This window comes from Ranitomeya variabilis, chromosome 1, assembly GCF_051348905.1.
Source record: "Ranitomeya variabilis isolate aRanVar5 chromosome 1, aRanVar5.hap1, whole genome shotgun sequence".
Lineage (NCBI taxonomy): Eukaryota > Metazoa > Chordata > Amphibia > Anura > Dendrobatidae > Ranitomeya > Ranitomeya variabilis.
The window spans coordinates 843,267,803-843,278,665 of record NC_135232.1 but is presented as its reverse complement, the minus strand read 5'-3'; the positions used below and the strand labels follow the sequence as shown (position 1 = coordinate 843,278,665).

The 10,863-nt window shown below is 46.4% G+C and overlaps 1 non-coding gene across 1 annotated transcript; it reads left to right on the top strand.

The window, feature by feature from the left end:
- The first annotated feature begins 7,400 nt into the window (after positions 1–7,400).
- Positions 7,401–7,472, top strand: TRNAA-UGC (transfer RNA alanine (anticodon UGC)). Its single transcript has one exon. It is a non-coding gene; the product is annotated as a tRNA-Ala (tRNA).
- Positions 7,473–10,863: the final 3,391 nt, after the last annotated feature.

Sequence of the window (10,863 nt, the reverse complement as noted above, 5' to 3'; positions counted from 1 at the left end):
AAGAGGAAATGACAAACACAGAAATGAACCAGGTTTAGCACAGAGAGGCCCGCTAACTGATAGCAGAATAAAGAAAGGTAACTTATATGGTCAACAAAAACCCTATCAAAATCCACACTGGAAATTCAAGAACCCCCGAACCGTCTAACGGTCCGGGGGGAGAACACCAGCCCCCTAGAGCTTCCAGCAAAGGTCAGGATATATATTTGGAACAAGCTGGACAAAAATACAAAACCAAAACAAAATAGCAAAAAGCAAAAAGCGGACTTAGCTGATATAACTGGAACCAGGATAAGTAGACAAGAGCACAGCAGACTAGCTCTGATAACTACGTTGCCAGGCATTGAACTGAAGGTCCAGGGAGCTTAAATAGCAACACCCTTAACTAACGACCCAGGTGCGGATAAAAGGAGTGACAGAAAAACCAGAGTCAAAAAACTAGTAACCACTAGAGGGAGCAAAAAGTAAATTCACAACAGCCCCCGGCCCCTTGTGAAAAAGTAAGTGCGCCCCCGGCCCCGTGTGCAAAAGTAAGTGCGCCCCCGGCCCCGTGTGCAAAAGTAAGTGCGCCCCCGGCCCCGTGTGCAAAAGTAAGTGCGCCCCCAGCCCCGTGTGCAAAAGTAAGTGCCCCCCCCGGCCCCATGTGTGAAAAGTAAGTGCCCCCCCGGCCCCGTGTGTGAAAAGTAAGTGCGCCCCCGGCCCCGTGTGCAAAAGTAAGTGCGCCCCCGGCCCCGTGTGCAAAAGTAAGTGCGCCCCCGGCCCCGTGTGCAAAAGTAAGTGCCCCCCCCGGCCCCATGTGTGAAAAGTAAGTGCCCCCCCGGCCCCGTGTGTGAAAAGTAAGTGCGCCCCCGGCCCCGTGTGCAAAAGTAAGTGCGCCCCCGGCCCCGTGTGCAAAAGTAAGTGCGCCCCCGGCCCCGTGTGCAAAAGTAAGTGCGCCCCCGGCCCCGTGTGCAAAAGTAAGTGCGCCCCCGGCCCCGTGTGCAAAAGTAAGTGCGCCCCCGGCCTCGTGTGCAAAAGTAAGTGCGCCCCCGGCCCCGTGTGCAAAAGTAAGTGCGCCCCCGGCCCCGTGTGCAAAAGTAAGTGCGCCCCCGGCCCCGTGTGCAAAAGTAAGTGCGCCCCGGTCCCGGGTGTGGAAAAGTAAGTGCGCCCCGGTCCCGGGTGTGGAAAAGTAAGTGCGCCCCGGTCCCGGGTGTGGAAAAGTAAGTGCTCCCCTGGTCCCGGGTGTGGAAAAGTAAGTGGCCCCCCTGGTCCCGTGTGTGAAAAGTGCTGCTGTAAAGCTGGCAGCGCTGTTCAAGCACCATGTATTTCCTTCAGGAAATGCCCATCTAGTTATTATTATTAGGCTTTTTTCCGCAATTAATGCGGCCCGAACCGCTATACGCACAGACTCCAGTGAGGTGTCATTTCGAAGCCACGCGTCCACGAGAGGTGTGCTAAGTACTTTTCGTGTCGATCGGATTTGTAGTTTTGGCGCAATTTGCGTTTGAAAATTGTTTCCCCCCCATTGGAAAGCATTGCTCAATGCATTTCATTAGGGAAACTTCCTCATAGGGTATAATGGCCTGATTTCTGAGGCAATTTCAAAATAACTGCCAACTGCCACCTGGCTGATTAGCTCATTGATATGCGCAGTCAGACCCAGTTACTATGCTAACGCCTACATGAGCCCAGCACACAGGTTTTGTCAGATAATATCAGCTCTTAAAGTGATAGCACAGCACAATTCCAAAGCACTATCTGTAGTCATATTATAATTATTGCCCCGCTCACCAATTCGGACCCCGAGTGACCATGCCCACCAAATCGGACCTAGAGTGACCCCGCCCACCAAATCGGACCCAGAGGTGCCCCGCCCACCAAATCGGACCCTGAGGTGCCCCGCCCACCAAATCGGACCCAGAGTGACCCCGCCTACCAAATCAGACCCAGAGTGACCCCGCCCACCAAATCAGTCCCAGAGTGACCCTGCCCACCAAATCGGACCCAGAGTGACCCCGCCCACCATATCGGACCCAGTGACCCGGCCCACCAAATCGAACCCAGAGTGACCCCGCCCACCAAATCGGACCCTGAGTGACCCCACCCACCAAATCGGTCCCTGAGGTGCCCCGCCCACCAAATCGGACCCAGAGTGACCCCGCCCACCAAATCGGACCCTGAGTGACCCCGCCCACCAAATCGGACCCTGAGTGACCCCGCCCACCAAATCGGACCCAGAGTGGCCCCGCCCACCAAATCCGACCCAGAGTGACCCCGCCCACCAGATCGGACCCTGAGGTGCCGCGCCCACCAAATCGGACCCAGAGTGGCTCCGCCCACCAAATCGGACCCAGAGTGACCCCGCCCACCTAATCGGTCCCTGAGGTGCCCCGCCCACCAAATCGGACCCAGAGTGGCTCCGCCCACCAAATCGGACCCAGAGTGACCCCGCCCACCAAATCGGACCCAGAGTGACCCCGCCCACCAAATCGGGCCCAGAGTGACCCCGCCCACCAAATCGGACCCAGAGGTGCCCCGCCCACCAAATTGGACCCTGAGTGACCCCGCCCACCAAATCGGACCCAGAGTGACCCCACCCACCAAATCGGACCCAGAGGTGCCCCGCCACCAAATCGGACCCAGAGGTGCCCCGCCCACCAAATCGGACCCAGAGGTGCCCCGCCCACCAAATCGGACCCAGAGTGACCCCGCCCACCAAATCGGACCCAGAGTGACCCGGCCCACCAAATCGAACCCAGAGTGACCCGGCCCACCAAATCGAACCCAGAGTGACCCCGTCCACCAAATCGGTCCCTGAGGTGCTCCGCCCACCAAATCGGACCCAGAGTGACCCCGCCCACCAAATCGGACCCAGAGTGGCCTCAACCCTGAGGGGCTACAACTACCAAACCAGCACCTGAGGGGCACCCAAGTGTGAAAGTCTTGCAGGGGCAGCCCGGGCACCATTCCAAAGCACTATCTGTAGTTCCTTCAGGAAATACCCATCTAGTTTTACTATTGATGCCGCATAGGCAGCGTCAATAGTAAAAAGTTGGGGACACACAGGGTTAATAGCAGCGGTTACGGAGTGCGTTACCTGCGGCATAACGCGGTCCGTTACCGCCGGCATTAACCCTGTGTGAGCGGTGACCGGAGGGGTGTATGCGGGCGCCGGGCAGTGAGTGCGGGGAGTAAGGAGCAGCCTTTTTCTTCCAGACTGTGCGCGTCGCTGATTGGTTGTGGCAATGGTCGTGAGCATTTTGCCATGACGAATCAGCGACTTGGATTCCATAACAGACAGAGGCCGCGACCAATGAATATCCGTGACAGACAGAAAGACAGAAGGACAGACAGACAGACGGAAGTGACCCTTAGACAATTATATAGTAGATTTTATGTTTTGCCGCTTTTTCACAATAAAAATTATTTTATAGAAAAAATAATTGTTTTTGCATTGTTTTATTCTGAAAGCTATAACTTTTTTATTTTTCCGCTGTTGGAGCTGTATGGCAGCTTGTTTTTTGCGGGACAACATGACGTTTTCATCGCTACCATTTTCATTTTGATTTGACTTTTTGATCTCGTTTTATTCTACTTTCTGTTTGTCAACATGATGAAAAAGCAAAGGTTTTGGCTCCATTTTTTTGTTTTTTTTACGGTGTGCACTGAAGGAGTTAACAAGTGTGACCATTTTCTAGGTTGGCTCGTTCTGGATGTGGCGATAACAAAAATGTGTACTTTTTTGTTTTTACATATATATATATATATTTATTAATCTAGTAATTTTTCTTCTTTTTTAATTTATTTAGTGTTTTTTTAATAGTTTTGAAACTTTTTTTACTTTTTCTTTTTTTACTTTTTTACTTAGTCTGTCTGATCAATGGTCTCATACAATGCTATACACATGTATGGCATTGTATGAGACCTGTCAGTGTTACACAGGCAGATCACTTGTTAGACTCAGCTGCAGGCTGAGCCTAACAAGCCACCGTAACTGGCAGACCTGGAAATCATCATGTGACCTCCGGCTGCCGGGACAACGTTGGATCCCCTGTGATGAGATCTGATCACATCACGGGGGGGGTCGGAGAGGTGAGTAAAGCAGGAGCCTCCCTCTGCTATCTTCTAAATGCTGCGATCGCGGCTTCTAGAAGATAGCCAAGGGTTAACATCATTGAGACCTGATCTAATCAGGTCCCAATGATGTCACCTGTCAGAGCTACCACTCTGCACAGGAATTCTGCCGCTTGCTGCGAGACCACCCACCGCTTCTAAACGTCGGTGCTGCACAAAGCCCAGCAAGCGCCGACCTTTATTTACTGTTGGTGGTCAGGAAGAGGTTAAATGCATTCCTCTAATTCTCTAAGGCCGGCGTCACACTCGGCGTAAGACAATACGGTCCGTATTTTACGGCCGTAATACGGCCGAAATACGGTGAAATGTTCCCAAAATAGTGATCCCTAGTCAGGGTGTGTCAGAGTATTTTGCGCATGGCATCCTCCGTATGTAATCCGTATGGCATCCGTACTGCGAGATTTTCGCGCAGGCTTGCAAAACCGACATCTAATGGATTTATGTGCTCAAATGTTCATTAAAACATATATACAGTATGTATATATATATATGTCATTGAGACACATATATATATATATTCTGTATTTATATTTCATTCAGCGCGATATCTGTGAACAGCCGGTAATTCAATTGCCGGCTTTTCATTTCTCCTTCACAAACCCGACAGGATATGAGACATGGTTTTCATACAGTAAACCATCTCATATCCCTTTTTTTTTGCATATTCCACACTACTAATGTTAGTAGTGTGTGTATGCAAAATTTGGGCGCTGTAGCTGCTAAAATAAAGGGTTAAATGGCGGAAAAAATTGGCGTGGGCTCCCGCGCAATTTTCTCCGCCAGAATGGTAAAGCCAGTGACTGAGGGCAGATATTAATAGCCAGGAGAGGGTCCATGGTTATTGGCCCCCCCGTGGCTACAAACATCTGCCCCCAGCCACCCCAGAAAAGGCACATCTGGAAGATGCGCCTATTCTGGCACTTGGCCACTCTCTTCCCACTCCCTGTAGCGGTGGGATATGGGGTAATGAAGGGTTAATGCCACCTTGCTATTGGAAGGTGACATTAAGCCAGATTAATAATGGAGAGGCGTCAATTATGTCACCTATCCATTATTAATCCAATTGTAGGAAAGGGTTAAAACACACACACACACACACACACACACACACACACACACACATGATTAAAAAGGATTTTAATGAAATAAACACAGCGGTTGTTGTAATAATTTATTGTTCTCGCAATCCATTTGCAGGCCCTCACTTGGCAAAATAATTAACGCACAATATACATACCTTCTGATGTCAGATCACGTCCCACGAAGTAATCCATCTGAAGGGGTTAACTAATATTACAGGCAGAGCTGTGATAAACCACTCGCTCGTGCCTGTAATCCCCCGGGTGCTGAAAGGAAAGCAGGATCTGTACTTACATTGAGTCGCGGTGATGCGCCCCTGCTGGATGTTCTCATGAACTGCAGCCTGGGAACTTTTTCCCACGCTCCAGGTCATATGAGGACATCCACCAGGGGGCGCATCACCGCGACTGAAGGAAATGTAGGTCAATGACCTACATTTCATTCATTCGCCGGGGATTACAGGCACGGAGCACAGCTGCATTTGCAGGGCTCCTGCCTGTAATATTAGTTAACCCCTTCAGATGGATTACCTCGTGGGACGAGACGGTTCACCAGAAGGTATGTATCTTGTGCGTTTATTATTTTTCCAAGCGAGGGTGTTCCTGATGGATTGAGAGAACAATAAATTATTACAACAACCGCTGTGTTTATTTCATTAAAATCCTTTTTAATCATGTGTGTGTGTGTTTTTTAACCCTTTCCTACAATTGGATTAATAATGGATAGGTGACATAATTGACGCCTCTCCATTATTAATCTGGCTTAATGTCACCTTCCAATAGCAAGGTGGCATTAACCCTTCATTACCCCATATCCCACCGCTACAGGGAGTGGGAAGAGAGTGGCCAAGTGCCAGAATAGGCGCATCTTCCAGATGTGCCTTTTCTGGGGTGGCTGGGGGCAGATGTTTTTAGCCACGGGGGGGCCAATAACCATGGACCCTCTCCTGGCTATTAATATCTGCCCTCAGTCACTGGCTTTACCATTCTGGCGGAGAAAATTGCGCGGGAGCCCACGCCAATTTTTTCCGCCATTTAACCCTTTATTTTAGCAGCTACAGCGCCCAAATTTTGCATACACACACTACTAACATTAGTAGTGTGGAATATGCAAAAAAAATGGGGATATGAGATGGTTTACTGTATGTAAACCATGTCTCATATCATGTCGGGTTTGTGAAGGAGAAGGAAAAAGCCGGCAATTGAATTACCGACTTGTCACTAACACCGCTGCGTATTTCTCGCAAGTCACACTGCAGGTCCGTGTGGAATCCATATTTTTCTCGCCCCCATAGACTTTCATTGGCGTATTATTTGCGCAATACGCTGACAAACGCAGCATGCTGCGATTTTGTACGGCCGTAGAAAGCCGTATAATACTGAACCGTAATATACGGCTAATAGGAGCAGCCCCATTGAGAATAATTGTGCCGTATGTAATGCGAGTTTTACGGACGTAGTTTCTGCGCTCTTACGTCCGTAAAACTCGCCAGTGTGACGCCGGCCTAAGGGTACATGTCCACCTTCAGGATGGCCGGCGGTTTGGACTGAGCGGCAAATCCGCTCTGCCCTAAGCCCCGCCCACTTCTGTGACGCGATGATGCCGGATGTGTTCATTGCACACATCCGGCATCATCGCGCCCCACACATAGGGCCCTGTAATTTACCTTGCGGCGGCGCAGCATCACCGCAAGGTACACGGACATGCTGCGATCTAAAAAGACACGCAGCATGTCCGGAATCGCAGGGCCGCCGGGTGTGTGTTACCACGCATAGTGGAGACGGGATTTAATAAAATCCCCTCCACTATGCTGTAACATCTGGACGCTGCGTGTTTGATGCTGCGGCTCTACGCAGCGTCAAACACGCAGCGTTTCCTGAACGTGGAAACATACCCTTATTCAGCCTATGACTAAGAGCAACACCTTAATCAGAAACATGTCAGTCTTTGCTATCTTGTGAACCAATTTTTGTCCATACTTTGGATTTCTGATAGATAAAATAGATTTTGTAATTTAACTCTATATGGATGTGCCATTCTCCTTTTTGTCTATATTGGAGAATATCGTTTAATAACAACTGAAACACTTGCTTTTTTGCAAATCACATGTAAAAGCATGAACCAAAAAGCTAATGTCATTCCCTGACATACATTATCATTTAAAATAAACCTACCAGATAGTGCGGATAGTGCGGATAGTGCATGTAGGGGATGTAGCTCAGTGGTAGAGCGCATGCTTTGCATGTATGAGGCCCAGGGTTCAATCCCCGGCATCTCCACAATTATTTTCTGGGGGAAAATGTGTGTAAATGGGTTAGTAACTGGCTTAGTGATAGAAAGCAGAGGGTGGTTATAAATGGTATAGTCTCTAACTGGGTCGCTGTGACCAGTGGGGTACCGCAGGGGTCGGTATTGGGACCTGTTCTCTTCAACATATTCATTAATGATCTGGTAGAAGGTTTACACAGTAAAATATTGATATTTGCAGATGATACAAAACTATGTAAAGCAGTTAATACAAGAGAAGATAGTATTCTGCTACAGATGGATCTGGATAAGTTGGAAACTTGGGCTGAAAGGTGGCAGATGAGGTTTAACAATGATAAATGTAAGGTTATACACTTGGGAAGAAGGAATCAATATCACCATTACACACTGAACGGGAAACCACTGGGTAAATCTGACAGGGAGAAGGACTTGGGGATCCTAGTTAATGATAAACTTACCTGGAGCAGCCAGTGCCAGGCAGCAGCTGCCAAAGCAAACAGGATCATGGGGTGCATTAAAAGAGGTCTGGATACACATGATGAGAGCATTATACTGCCTCTGTACAAATCCCTAGTTAGACCGCACATGGAGTACTGTGTCCAGTTTTGGGCACCGGTGCTCAGGAAGGATATAATGGAACTAGAGAGAGTACAAAGGAGGGCAACAAAGTTACTAAAGGGGATGGGAGAACTACAATACCCAGATAGATTAGCGAAATTAGGATTATTTAGTCTAGAAAAAAGACGACTGAGGGGCGATCTAATAACCATGTATAAGTATATAAGGGGACAATACAAATATCTCGCTGAGGATCTGTTTATACCAAGGAAGGTGACGGGCACAAGGGGGCATTCTTTGCGTCTGGAGGAGAGAAGGTTTTTCCACCAACATAGAAGAGGATTCTTTACTGTTAGGGCAGTGAGAATCTGGAATTGCTTGCCTGAGGAGGTAGTGATGGCGAACTCAGTCGAGGGGTTCAAGAGAGGCCTGGCTGTCTTCCTGGAGCAGAACAATATTGTATCATACAATTATTAGGTTCTGTAGAAGGATGTAGATCTGGGGATTTATTATGATGGAATATAGGAATATAGGCTGAACTGGATGGACAAATGTCTTTTTTCGGCCTTACTAACTATGTTACTATGTTATTGTATAGTAAGAAATGAAACTGAAAGACTTTCTTCCTGGAAATCACATGTATGAGAATAAGGCAAGAATCTGACATTGCCTTTCCTTTTTCAGGAATTTGAAAACTGATACTAAACAAGAAGTCGCTGTTCTCTCATGGAAAGTACAAAATCTTTTTGTCAAGCACAACATCTTTTTTAAACAATGGAATGGAATAGCTTCCTAAACATTTTATCCATAATCTCCTCTCAAGTTTCACTTGTCTTAATGTAACCAAATAATATAAAACTTTTTGAGGCTACATTTGTTTTAATCACCAGGTTCTATAGTAAGCCAAAAAGTTATACTTAAGAATAGGCTAAGTAATGTCATACTTTAATGCAGAAAATAATCTATGAGAATGTATTTTGTCTTAAAACAGAATCGTTGTTACAAAATGTATTTTCCTAAGTTAAAAAGATTTAGCCATAAAAAACACCTCTCCTATAAATGTTAGTTATATGCAAAAGGGCATTAAAAGTTATTATATGCAGTCATGGCCGAAAGTGTTGGCACCATTGAAATTGTGACAGAACATGAAGTATTTCTCCCAGAAAATTATTGCAATTGCACGTTTTGTTATACTCATATTTATTTCCTGTGTGTTTATTAGAACAACACAAACAAAACAGAGAAAAAGAGGCAAGTTGAACATAATTTCACACAAAACTCCCAAAATGGGCTAGACAAAATGGTTGGCACCCTCAAATTAATATTTGGTTGCACACCCTTTGGAATAAATAACTGCAATCAATCAATTCCTACCACCATCAACAAGCTTCTTACATCTCTCAACTGGAATGTTGGACCACTCTTCTTGTGCAAATTGCTCCAAGTCTCTAATATTTGAAGGGTGCCTTCTCCCAACAGTAATTTTAAGATCTCTCCACAGATGTTCAATGGGATTTAGATCCAGACTCATTGCTAGCAACTTCACAACTCTGCAGCACTTTGTTTCCATTCATTTCTGCCTGCTTCTTGAAGTATTTTGGGGGTCATTGTCCTGGTGAAAGACTTATGGCCTAGGAAGCACACCTAGTTTTCTGACACTGGGCGCTATATTACGACAAAAAATCCTTTGGTAATCTTCAGATTTCATGATACCTTACAGACAGTCAAGGCACACAGTCACAGAGACAGCAAAAGAACCTGAAAACATATTTGAACCTCCATCATATTTAACTGTAAGTACTGTGTTCTTTTCTCATTCCATTTTCAGTAAATAGTAGAATGATATGCTTTACTAAAAAGCTCTATCTTGGTCTCATCTGTCCACGAAATTCCATCCCAAAAGAATTTGGCTTACATTTTGTCACGCTCTATTCTAGCATATTTATTTCAGCAGTAGGTCCCCCTGGATATCTTGCCATAGTGTTTCTTTTCATTCAAATGTTGATAGATAGTTCGTGCTGACACTGATGCACCCTGAGCCTGCAGGACAGCTTGAATTTCATTGGAACTTGATAGAGAATCTTATCCACCATCCGGACTATGCTTTGTTGCAAAAAATCCAGCACCATCTGTTTGCCTTGATCGTCTGCTAAATCCCAGATTAAAGCTCCATAAAACAGGGATCTTGGGTGCCAATCAAAAAATGGCAGTTTATGGAATGTGAGAAAAAGAGAGTTGGCACTCAACGTCCTTTAAAATCCCCCTCTATTAGAAAAGGTCCTGGACACGTTGAAGCGCAGTGAAGTGTGAAACGGCCGGCCATGTCCACACAAGTCACATTCTGTGCCTGCTGCTTTGTTTTAAACTTTTTCTAATAAAGGAATATTTTAATGAGACGGTGAGTGCCATCTATCTTTTTCTCACTTTACACAAACTAGCCTGTGTTGCAACCTTTCATCAATTTTCCTCTACTGTCCATGTCCAGGGAGATAGCTACAGTGCCATGAGTTTTAAACTTCTTGATTTTGTTGCACACCGTGGACAAGGGAACATCAAGATCTCTGGAGATGAAATTGCAACCTTAAGATTGTTGATATTGTTCAACAATTTTGGTTATCAGGTCCTCAGACAGTTCTCTTCGATTTCTCTTCTCCATGCTCAGTGCTACACACACAGACACACAATCCAAAGTTTGAGTCAACTTCTCCCCTTTTTTATCTAGTTTCAGGTGTGATATTTATAACACTTGTTACTTGTCGCAAGTGAGTTTGAAGGACCATCGTATGCTTGAAACAAAATTGTTTACCCACAATTTTGGAAATGTGCCAACAATTTTGTCCAGCC